This window comes from Dromiciops gliroides, chromosome 2 (genome assembly GCF_019393635.1).
Source record: "Dromiciops gliroides isolate mDroGli1 chromosome 2, mDroGli1.pri, whole genome shotgun sequence".
Classification (NCBI taxonomy): Eukaryota; Metazoa; Chordata; class Mammalia; order Microbiotheria; family Microbiotheriidae; genus Dromiciops; species Dromiciops gliroides.
In genome coordinates, this window is record NC_057862.1 from 203,667,971 (window position 1) to 203,679,414 (window position 11,444).

The window sequence follows — 11,444 nt, forward strand, 5'->3', positions numbered from 1 at the left end:
TTGGGAAGGCCTCATGCAGAAAATAGAAAAAAGCCAAGGATCGAGAGTTGTTGGTGAATATGGAAAGCAGTCCAGGCATGAAAAAGAAATGTGTATGGGGGTGGGGGCAGCTAGGTGGCTCAGTGGATAAAGCACTGGCCCTGGATTCAGGAGAACCTGAATTCAAAGCCAGCCTCAGACACTGGACACTTGACACTTACTAGCTATGTGACCCTGGGCAAGTCAGTTAACCCTCATTGCCCTCCAAAAAAAGAAAAAAACAAAAAAAAAAAACCCAAATATTTATGCCCCCCCTCCCCTGAAAAAAGAAAAAATGAAAGAAAGAAATGGCATAGAGATAGGCAATAGAGTGCCATACACAAGGAATACCAAGTTGACGATTATTGTTGCAGGGAAGTATAGTGTGAGAAAATTGGGAACAGAGAAAAGGATCAGGTTGCAAAGAGTCTTAAATGTCAGATAGAAAACTTTATATTTCCTCCTGGAGGTAATAGGAAGTCACTATAGTTTATTTAGCAGGGGGACCATACTAGGAGACCAAAGCTATGAGAAAATCACTTTGGCAGATGTGTCTAAAATGATATAGGCTAAAACAAAATGAAGCATGGAGAAAATTTAGGAGGCAATTGCAATGGTTAAAATTGGTTTGAAATGGAAAAAGGCCACAACTGGGGTCGTAACTGTGTGATTAGAGAGACAGAAGCATATATGAAAGATAATGTAAAGGTAGGCATGGCAAAATTTGGCAATTAATTGGATTTTGTAGGATAATTGAGACTGAGGAATTGAATATACAACATTCAGAAGTGGAGAGTGGGAAGCTGGTTGTGATCTTAACAGCAATAGATAAGTTTGCAGGAGAGGAAGATTTGGGTGGGTCAATGAGTTCTGTTTGGGGCATTTTGAGTTATAGATGGCCATTGTGATATTTACTTTGAACTTCCCAAGAAGCATTCAGAGAGAAAGAATTGGAACTCAGAGAATAGGACTGGCTTTTTAAATCTGAGAATCATCCATCCCTCTTGTCTTTCAGAACCAAACTCTGAGAAAAAGTTTTTTTTTTCCTCTCACTTCTTCCTCTCTTGCAATCTGCCCAACTGTCATCAAACCATTTGACTGAAACCACCTCTTCTGAAATTACAAATTATTTCAGTTGCCAAATCCCATATCTCAGTCTTTCATCCAAATGCTCTAAGTAGCATTTAATAATGTTAATCACTCCATTCTGGATACCTTCTCCTTATTTTTTCTTTTCTTTTTTTTTTTTTTACACTGATCTTTCATGGATTTACTTCTACCTGTGTGATGGATCATGTTCATTCCCTGTTCCAGCATTGACCCACCTGCTAGTCCTGGGAAAACTCCAGAACTCTACCCTGGATGCTCTTTATCTTCTCTAACTGCATTCTTTTAGTAAACTAATTAGCTTCCATAGGGTTGAAGTATGCTCATGATATTGCTGAGTCTCAAGATCTATTCTTGTTTTTTATGAACTTCAGCTTCATTTCACTCAATCAACCAACAATCATTAATTAAGAACAGACCCTTTGACAGGCATTATGCTACCCTCTGGGGATACAAAGAAAGGCAAAACTCATCTCATAGGCACAAAATGTCCAAAACAGAATTCATTAGCTTTTCTACTTAAACCTCTCCTCCTCTTAACGTTCCTATTTCTATCAAGGACACCATCCATCGCAGTCATCCGAGTTCACAAATTGGAAGCAATCTGCAACTCTTCACTCTTATTCACCTTCTCCTCTGACCAAAGTCTAATCAGTTGCTGAGTATTAGCAATTATTCCTCCACTTCATTATCTTGTATCCATATCCACACATATCATGCAGAATTTCCTCTCCTCTCTCCATTGACTTTTTCAATTATCATTAAATTTGTCTACCTACCCCCAGGCTCTCAGGAACTCCAATCCATTCTCTACCCCAGTGGTGTCAAGCTCAAATTGAACTGGCGGCCATTAAACTGTACATAAAGGCAGCATATTGATTCATAAAACCTCTTATTAACATTATCTATTTTCTATTGTACTTTCATTTATTTTTACTATTTCTCATTTGGATTTTAATTGTGTTCTTTACTGATATTACCTCAATGATTATTTCACACTTTGGCTCTATACAGCTATGAAATGGATATGCCTAAAATGGATGTCTGGCCATAGCACTCCTATGAAAAGATTTAGAAGCTTTCTCTTATCTCTTGGAGGGTATTTACACAAACATCTATTTGGCATTTAAGCTCCTTGCAACTTTCATTTACAGACATCCCTATACCTCTGTATTTCAGCCAAAGCAGTCTACCTACTGTTCTGAGAGATGACATTTCATCTCTTAGCTCCATATCTTTCCACAGTCTATCCCCTATGCCTGGAATCATATCACTAACTGCTCATCTCTGCTTGATGTAGTTCCTTTTTCAAGGTTCAGCTAAAGAGCTATTGTCTAGATGAGAACTTTTCTGGATTTACATAGTTATTAATATTTCTTTCTTTTGAAATTACTTTGTATCCCACTGTATATATTTTGTATTTACTGATAGTTGTGCATATTGTTTTCCCTCAGTATAATGCAAACTCCCTAAGGACAGGATCTGTTTGCTTTTTGTTTTTATATCTCCAACACCTAGTACAATGTCTTATATGTAGTAAGAGATTAATAAATGATTGTGAAATTGAATTTGAAATGCTCCATGTAGAAGAACTAGGTGGTTGTACTCCTTGGCCCCAGAAGACAAGTTAATAAAATTTTCAAAAAAGAAAAATTTGATGCTATGCAAAGTAAAAATAAAAAGTACCTTAACAATTAGTACAAAACAAGAATAAACTTTGATAATAATAACTTAACATTTATATGTTTCTTTAAGATTTGCACAGTGCTTTATAAACATCTCATTTGATCATCACAACAACCCTGGAAGGTGGGTGTTGTTATCATCCTCATTTTACAGATGAGGAAATTGAGTCCCCAAAAGGTTAGGTGACTTGTCCAGGATTACACAGCTCATGAATGTCTAAGGCTTGATTTGAACTCAGATTTTCCTTACTTAAGGTCCAGAGCATTATCCAATGTACCAACTAGATGTTTCTTAAGGAGAAAGTGTCCTTTCAATGGAGATCTTCGAGCAAAGGCTAAATGGCCATTTGTTGGGATGGCATATAGGGATTCTCGTTCATTTGGATTGGACTAGGTGATGACTGAAAACTCTTCCAACTCTAAGAGTCTTTGATTCTAAAGCTAGTGGACAGATTAAAGAATAAGAAAAAGGGCCGGCACCCCTAATTGTCCAGAGGACACTGGGACTGCCTCCACTTAACCCTCTCTACTCTCCTGAGCAGGGTTCTAGGGCTTCATCCATTAACCAAGTATAGGAGAAACATTAATACACCTAATCTAGGGCTAGATGCCTCCCCTTTAGGACCTCTTAAGGTGAAGGTTGTAAAGGAGTTTGTTTATGCATGTTTTTGTCCAGATAAATAATATTAAATAATACATGTGTCATGTATCCTCTGATTTCTCAAAAACCTCCATAGCTTCCCTTCAGTAGATTTGAAGGTAGCAATTAGAGTCTCCTCTTTCTACACTGACCTGTCATTTCTCTTCCTTCAAAGATCCAAATCTGTAGCTGAAGTAAGTGTCCAATTATTTCCTCCTAAATTAAACTTGTGGCTCTTTTATTGTAGGTCTCAGTTCCTGTATACCTAGGAGTAAAGTCTTTGTGTTGAAATTTTTGAAGATTATAAATTATTTTCCCCACACCAACCCTTTTTTGCCCTTTTATCCCCAGGTACATTAAAGTCCTTAATATTAACTCCATTTCTAAGTATGGTGACAAAATCTACTGATTATGATAATCTACAGTTGGAAATCTCTCTCCTAATTGTTACTCAGTACCAGTTTAGGAGTTAACAAGTCACCTACATGGTTCCATAATTTGTCCTATATAATGGGCATTAGGATAGGATGGTTCTGGCACAGAAAATAAGGCTGATGACTGCAACTCTGCTTCACTTAAATCCAATTCACATATGAATCAAAACATCATACTATGATGTCATTATCCCCCTTAAAAATGAAGAACAAACAACATTAACCCTCTACTATGTGGTGGGCACTATGTGAGGTATTGAGAATACTCTGGCAAAAGTGAAGTGTTCTCAGGGAGCATATATAAGGTGAGGAAAGGGGAACCATCTGTATACACACAAACATATATACACATACATACATATATACATATAATCCAAAGAAATCTGGGACAGAGGAGGCCTGAAGGGATTAGGAAAGGCTTTATAGAGAAGGTTGCTTATGAACTGGGTTTTGCAGGAAACAAAGAATTCCAAGAGGTAGAGGCTAGGAGCGAATGCATTCTAGGCTCAGAATATATCCAGTGCAAAGGCATGGGAATGGAAGCTACAGAATCATAGGTGAAGAACAGCAAGAAAGTCAGCCTGGCTAGTCTGATGAGTGTGGGAAAGGGAATAGTGTTTAATAAAGTTCATGCTGTTAAGGATTTTAGAAGAGAAAAAGAAGAGTCTATATATAATCCCAATGGCAACTAAGAATTGATTAGAGTTTGTAGAGTAAGGGGAAATAATGCATGGTTATGCATGCTACTTTCCAAATAAAATATAAACTCTTTGAAGGCAGGCTCTGTTCTGGGCAAGGTAGGATGGGTAAAGTAGGTTTCCACCTTAGAATATAAGCTCCTTAAGGGGAGAAAGTTTTTTATTTCTTTTATTCCAGAGCACTTTGAAGAATGCCTAGAAGCTAGTAAGCATTTAATAAATGCTTGTTGAATAAATGACAAATTGATTTTCATCTCTAGCATGTAGTATTGCACCTGGCACACAACAGGCATTTAATAAACACTTTTTTCAATGAATATTGTATGAATGGCCCTCTATTTCCTCATCTATAAAATTAAGTGGTAGTATTAGATAGCATCTATTTATAGTCTCTTCCCACTTTAAATCTATGATCCTAAGGAGAGTATCCCAATTATTTCTCCAAGTTACCTTTCAAATGTCTGAGTTGTCATCACCCGTCTATAGTTATTACATTTACTCAATTAGGGAGGTGATTGTTTCTTTCAAACTTCTTTAGATATATAGGTCTCTAGGTAATTTCTATTCTCCTCTATATTAGTTTGAATGATAGTAAGATCTTAGCCCAGGCTGCCCTTATATTAAAAGGACCTCAAATATTTAACACAATTCTAGGCACATAGTGGAGGCTTAATAAATATTTTTAATATATTGACTTGATGCTGTGTTTCTAGTGCCTTTAGGGTGAAACTAATTTTTGAGCTTCCTCTGTTTATAACTTTGTACCTTCTTTGTTCATTGTATCCTTGAAAATGACTTTGTGTTCCAAATTCTCTCAGCCCCCTACAAAGAACTCAAGCAATTTAATATAAGTTATACATGAGTATAATATTTCCATATTAGGCAGGTTGTGAAAGAAAACAAACAAAAACAAAACTTCAAATAAAGAAACTAACAAAAAATTATCCTCCAATCTGTGTTCATATACCATCAGTTCTTTCTCTGTTGATGAATTGTATTTTTCATAAGTTCTTCAGAGCTGTCTTGGATCACTGCATTGCTCTAAATAACCAAATAATTCACAGCAGACAGTCTTACAATATTGCTGTCATTTTGTATATAGTATATTTCATTCTGCATCAGCTCATGTAGGTCTTTCCAAGTTTTTCTAATAGCATCCTGCCCATCATTTGTTATAGCAAACTACATTTGTATTGTAGTTTAAAGAGAGATTTCCTTACAATAAACCTGTGAGGTTGATTATTGCAACAATAGTAATGGATAATATTTATGTAGTACCTTATATCTGACAAAGAATTTTCTTCACAATAGCCCAGAAAAATCAGAAACATACCTTTTATCATCAGTCAATCCTCATCAATCAATTCTCATCTTTATCCAATCAACATCAATCATTTAATCATCATCATCATCATCTTACATTGCTCTTGCCTATGCTTCAAATTTTTTCAGTTACTATTTCTGTGTTTCCCTATAATTTCTATATTTACTCTATTTTCTATCTTCTTTCACCCTATCCCTCCTCAAAAGTGTTTTCCTTCTGACTGCCCCTCCCCTAATCTGCACTCACATCTTTCAACCATTCTCCCTTATCTCCTTCCCCTCCTACTTTCCTGCAGTGTTAGATAGATTACTCTACCCAATTGAGTGTGTATGTTATTCCCTCGTTGAGCCAATTCTGATGACAGTAAGGCTCACTCACCTCCCCCATCTTCCTTTCCACTCCATAAGCATTTTCTTGTTTCTTTAATGTGAGATACTTTACCCCATTCCACCTATCCCTTTCCATTTATCCTAGTGCATGCCTCTCTCACCCCTTAATTTTATTTTTAATGACATCATTCCTTCATATTCAAATCACACCTGTGCCCTCTGTCTAAATAGATTCTATCCACCTGAGCAAATAATGAGCAAGTTCATATATTACAAATTTTGTCTTCCCATTTAGGAAAGTAAACAGTTTAACCTTTTAATATTGCTCATGATTTCTTTTCCCTTTTTAACTTTTTATGCTTCTCTAGGGCATTGTATGAAAGTCAAATTTTCTATTCAGTTAAGGTCTTTTCATCCTGAATGCCTCTCTATCATTGAACCCCCTGAAAATCCTCTCTATCATTGAATTCCTATTATTTCCCCTGAAAGATTATACACAGTTTCTGGGCAGGTGATTCGTGTTTGTCATCCCAGTTCCTTTGCCCTCTGGAATATCATATTCCAAGCCCTCTGCTCCTTTAATGTAGCAGCTGCTATATCTTGGGTTATCCTGACTGTGGCTTTCTTTCTTTCTAGCTACTTGCAAGATTTTCTCCTTGACCTGGGAGCTCAGGAATTTGTCCATAATATTCCTGTAAGTTTTCATTGTGGGATCTCTTTCAGGAGGTGATTGGTGGATTCTTTTAATTTGATTTTATCTTTTGCTTCTAGAATATCAGGGCAATTTTCCCTGACAATGTCCTGGAAGATGATGTCTAAGCTCTCTTTTTTGATCATGGCTTTCAGGTAGTCCAATAATTTTCAAATTCTCTCTCCTGGATCAATTTTCCAGGTCAGCTGTTTTTCCAAGGATATATTTCACATTGCCTTCTATTTTTTCATTCTTTTCATTTTGCTTTATTGTGAATAGGTGAACAATTAATGAATAAACAAGAGATAGTAAAGTTGGATCTAAAACATAGCATTTTGATTACATTAAAGTAAAAAGTTTTGTATGAACAAAACAAATATAGCCAAGATTAGCAGGAAAGCAAAAAATTGGGGAAATTTTTTTACAGTTTATCAGATAAAGGTCTCATATCTTAAATATATAAATAACTTTGTCAACTCTATAAGAACTCAACTCGTTCCCAATTGATAAATGGACAAAAGATATAAAGAAGCAATTTTGCAAAGAAGAAATCAAAATAATTTAGAGACATATGAAAAAATGTTCTAAATCAATATTGATTTAGAGAAATGCAAATTAAAGCCACTTTTACGTACCATTTTACACCTATTATATTGGTTTAAATGATAGTAGGGGAAAGTGACAAATGTTGGTTCGAATGTGGAAAAATTGGGATATTAATTCATTGTTGGTGGAATTTATGAACTAATCCATCCATTTTAAAGAGCAATATGGAATCATGTCCAAAGAATTATTAAAGTACCTATACCCTTTGATCCAAAAACACCATTAATAGGTCTATTTCCAAAGATAATTATGGGAAAAGGAAAAGAATTTATATGTTCTAAAATGTTCATAAAAAATCTCTTTGTTGTGGTAAAGAACTGGGGAATGGTTGAACCAGTTGTGGTATATTATTGTAATGGAATACTGTGGTGCTATAAAAAATGATGGGCTCTATCATTTTAGAAAAATATGGAAATACTTTCATGAAATAGTGAAGACTGAAATGAGCAGAACCAAGAGAACATTCTATATAATAACAGCAATATTAATTTAAGAATGACTTGGAATGAATGTTATTTTCATTATTATAAATGGCCAAATTCACTATAAAGGACATATGAAGAAAGATGCTATCTGTATCCAAAGAAAGAATTGATAAATAGAAGTATATAGAGAATAATTTTATGTATATATACATATGTGTGTACATATATATATATATATATATACATAAACATGCATATACACACACACATACACATATACATATGCATATATACACCTATTTGTGTTTAATGGTAGCCATCTCTAGGCCAGGGCAAGGGAAGAAAGAAAAAATTTACATGATAATTTAAAGAAATAGCAAACTGTACATAATAGATTTACAGTTTTAGGTGCAGCCAACTCTTTTTATTATACAATGTTATAAAAATGCTTGTTTTATTCCAAAAAATAAAATAGCATAAAAATGTAAATGTGATGTCTATGGGGGAAAGTACTTGGAACAATTTAATAGACATGGCAGAATTAAATTTAAACAACCAAGGAACCTCAATACTATCCTACTAAACACTAAATCCTATGAAAAATGTACTTTTAAAAATGCCCATAAGTTGTAGTTTTGTGAATGATTCCTAAAATATTTGTTATAAAAGTATGCAGGTTGACTTTAAAAATGACAGTTTCTGGGGCAGTTAGGTGGCTCAGTGGATAAAGCACCAGCCCTGGATTTAGGAGTACCTGAGGTAAAATCTGGCCTCAGACACTTGGCTCTTACTAGCTGTGTGACCCTGGGCGAGACATATAACCCCAATTACCCCACAAAAAAAAAAAAAGACAGGTTCTTTAGGTTGCATCTTCAGTATAAATATATGGTGGTGAATAATATAATTAATATTCAAACTATCAATATTCATGAGAAAATTTTTGAAGAAAAACATGAAGTTGATTGTATAGTAATAGCCCACATTTATAATCTGTAATGATTGGAATGATGCCACCTACTGGAGACTTGCTGTGGGAAAACTCCACAATGAGGAAAATGCCTCAGAGGCATTGTGGCTTTTCCTTGGCGTCAGGAAATGACGTTTGCTCATGGGGGCTGTCTATCAAGGCTACCAGCCAATCAACTTAAGGAGCCTCCTATGGTCTGGGAGGAGACAGGATGGAGGAAAGGGAGCCTGCGCGGAGAGTTCTGGGGCTTTGGGGGTTCCTGACTGGATGGTGGTGGCAGCAGAGGACTTCACAGGAAATTTGAGGAAAGATAGGAATGCCAGGCTGTTGGAATTCTGTTCTCAATCTTTTTCTTTCTATTTTCCAATAAACCCTTAAAAACCTAAACCCGTTTTATCAGTGATTTTAGTCAGTTTCCCCCAAAACTGGGGGAACAGATTAGAATCCACATTTAGAATCTTAAATTACACAAATCATATATAGTTTTAAAATTGCTTCCACATCTGGTACTGGCTTAGAAATAGAGTGGAGGATCAATGGAATAGGCTAGGCACAGGAGACATAGTAGTAAATGACATTAGTAATGCAGTGTTTGATAAACCCAAAGACTCCACCTTCTGGGATAGGAACTTAGTATTTGACAAAAACTGCTGGGAAAACTGGAAGATAGTATGGCAGAAATTAGGCATAGAGAGGAGCTGGGGTGGGGAAAGGGCAAAGGTCACAAGAGAAGGTCGGGAAAATTCCAAGAGGAGGGTGGGGAGTACTTTATAACCCCAACCAAACCCTGTCTCACCACTCACTGCCTAGGCTTGAGTCCAACCCTCCAGACTCCATTTAGGAAACTACCAGCAGAGCCAAGGAAAACATGCTTTGCCAATACCCAGCGTTGACACCAGAGCAAAAGAAAGAACTGTCTGAAATAGCTCACCGAATTGTTGCACCGGGCAAGGGAATTTTGGCAGCAGATGAGTCCACTGGTAGCATTGCAATGCGGCTGCAATCCATTGGAACTGAGAACACAGAGGAAAATCATCGCCTCTATAGGCAGTTACTTCTAACAGCAGATGATCGAGTGAGCTCCTGTATTGGAGGTGTTATCCTTTTCCATGAGACACTCTACCAGAAAGCCGATGATGGTCGTCCCTTCCCCAAAGTCATAAAGGCAAAGGGTGGCATTGTGGGCATCAAGGTGGACAAAGGTGTAGTGACCCTGGCAGGGACCAATGGCGAGACTACCACCCAAGGTCTGGATGGGCTGAGGGAGCGTTATGCCCAGTATAAGAAGGATGGGGCTGACTTTGCCAAGTGGCGTTGTGTACTGAAGATCGGGGATAATAAAACTTCCCCACTTGCCATCATGGAGAATGCCAATGTTCTGGCCCGACATGCCAGCATTTGCCAGCAGAATGGTATTGTCCCCATTGTGGAGCCAGAGATACTCCCTGATGGAGAACATCATCTGAAGACCTGTCAGTACGTCACTGAGAAGGTGCTGGCTGCTGTCTACAAAGCTCTGAGTGACCACCATGTCTAACTGGAAGGGACCTTGCTGAAGTCTAACATGGTCACTGCTGGCCATGCCTGCACTCAGAAGTATTCACATGAGGAGATTGCAATGGCAACTGTAACTGCCCTTCACCGAACTGTGCCTCCTGCAGTCACTGGTATCACCTTCCTGTCTGGGGGTCAGAGTGAGGAGGATGCCTCCATCAACCTCAATGCCATCAATACCTGCCCCTTGCATAAGCCACGGGCCCTGACCTTTTCTTATGGCCGAGCCCTGCAGGCATCTGCCCTCAAGACCTGGGGTGGAAAGAAGGAAAATGTAAAGGCTGCCCAAGAGGAATATATTAAGCGGGCCACGGCTAATAGCCAAGCTGCTCAAGGCAAGTATACTCCAAGTGGAAAGTCAGGAGCTGCAGCCAGCGAGTCACTCTTTGTCTCTAACCATGCCTACTAAGTCTAGGCCTTTCACCTGGGTATGCCCTAACACTCCAGGCCATCCCTTACAGTCCAGGAAGAGGCTGAGATCCCAGAGCTTTGTGCTGACCTCTCCGATCACTCCTAACTTGTGTGGTGTTGTTGCTCTGTGGTGAATCTAGTGACCCCTCCTCAGCCCACTTTTTCCAATAAACAACTATTTAACAAGGGAAAAAAAAGAAATTAGGCATAGACCAACATCTTACACCTTATACTAAAATAAGGTCAAAATGGGTACATGATTTAGACATAAGAGGTGATACCATAGGTAAATTAGGAGAGGAAGAGATAGTCTACCTTTCAAATTTTTGGAAAGGAGAAGAGTTTATGACCAAACAAGAGATAGAGAATATTATGAAATGCAAAATGGATGATTTTGAATACATTAAATTAAAAAGGATTTGTACAAACAGAAGCAATGCATCCAAAATGAGAAGGGATGCAGAAAGCTTGGAAACAATTTTTATGGCCAGTACTTCTGATAAAGGTCTCATTTCTAAAATATATAGGGAACTAAATCAAATTAATATATATCCA

The 11,444-nt window shown here is 37.4% G+C and overlaps 1 pseudogene; it reads left to right on the forward strand.

Annotated features, from left to right (window-relative positions):
• The first annotated feature begins 9,627 nt into the window (after positions 1-9,627).
• On the forward strand, positions 9,628-10,902 carry LOC122742114 (annotated as a pseudogene).
• Positions 10,903-11,444: the final 542 nt, after the last annotated feature.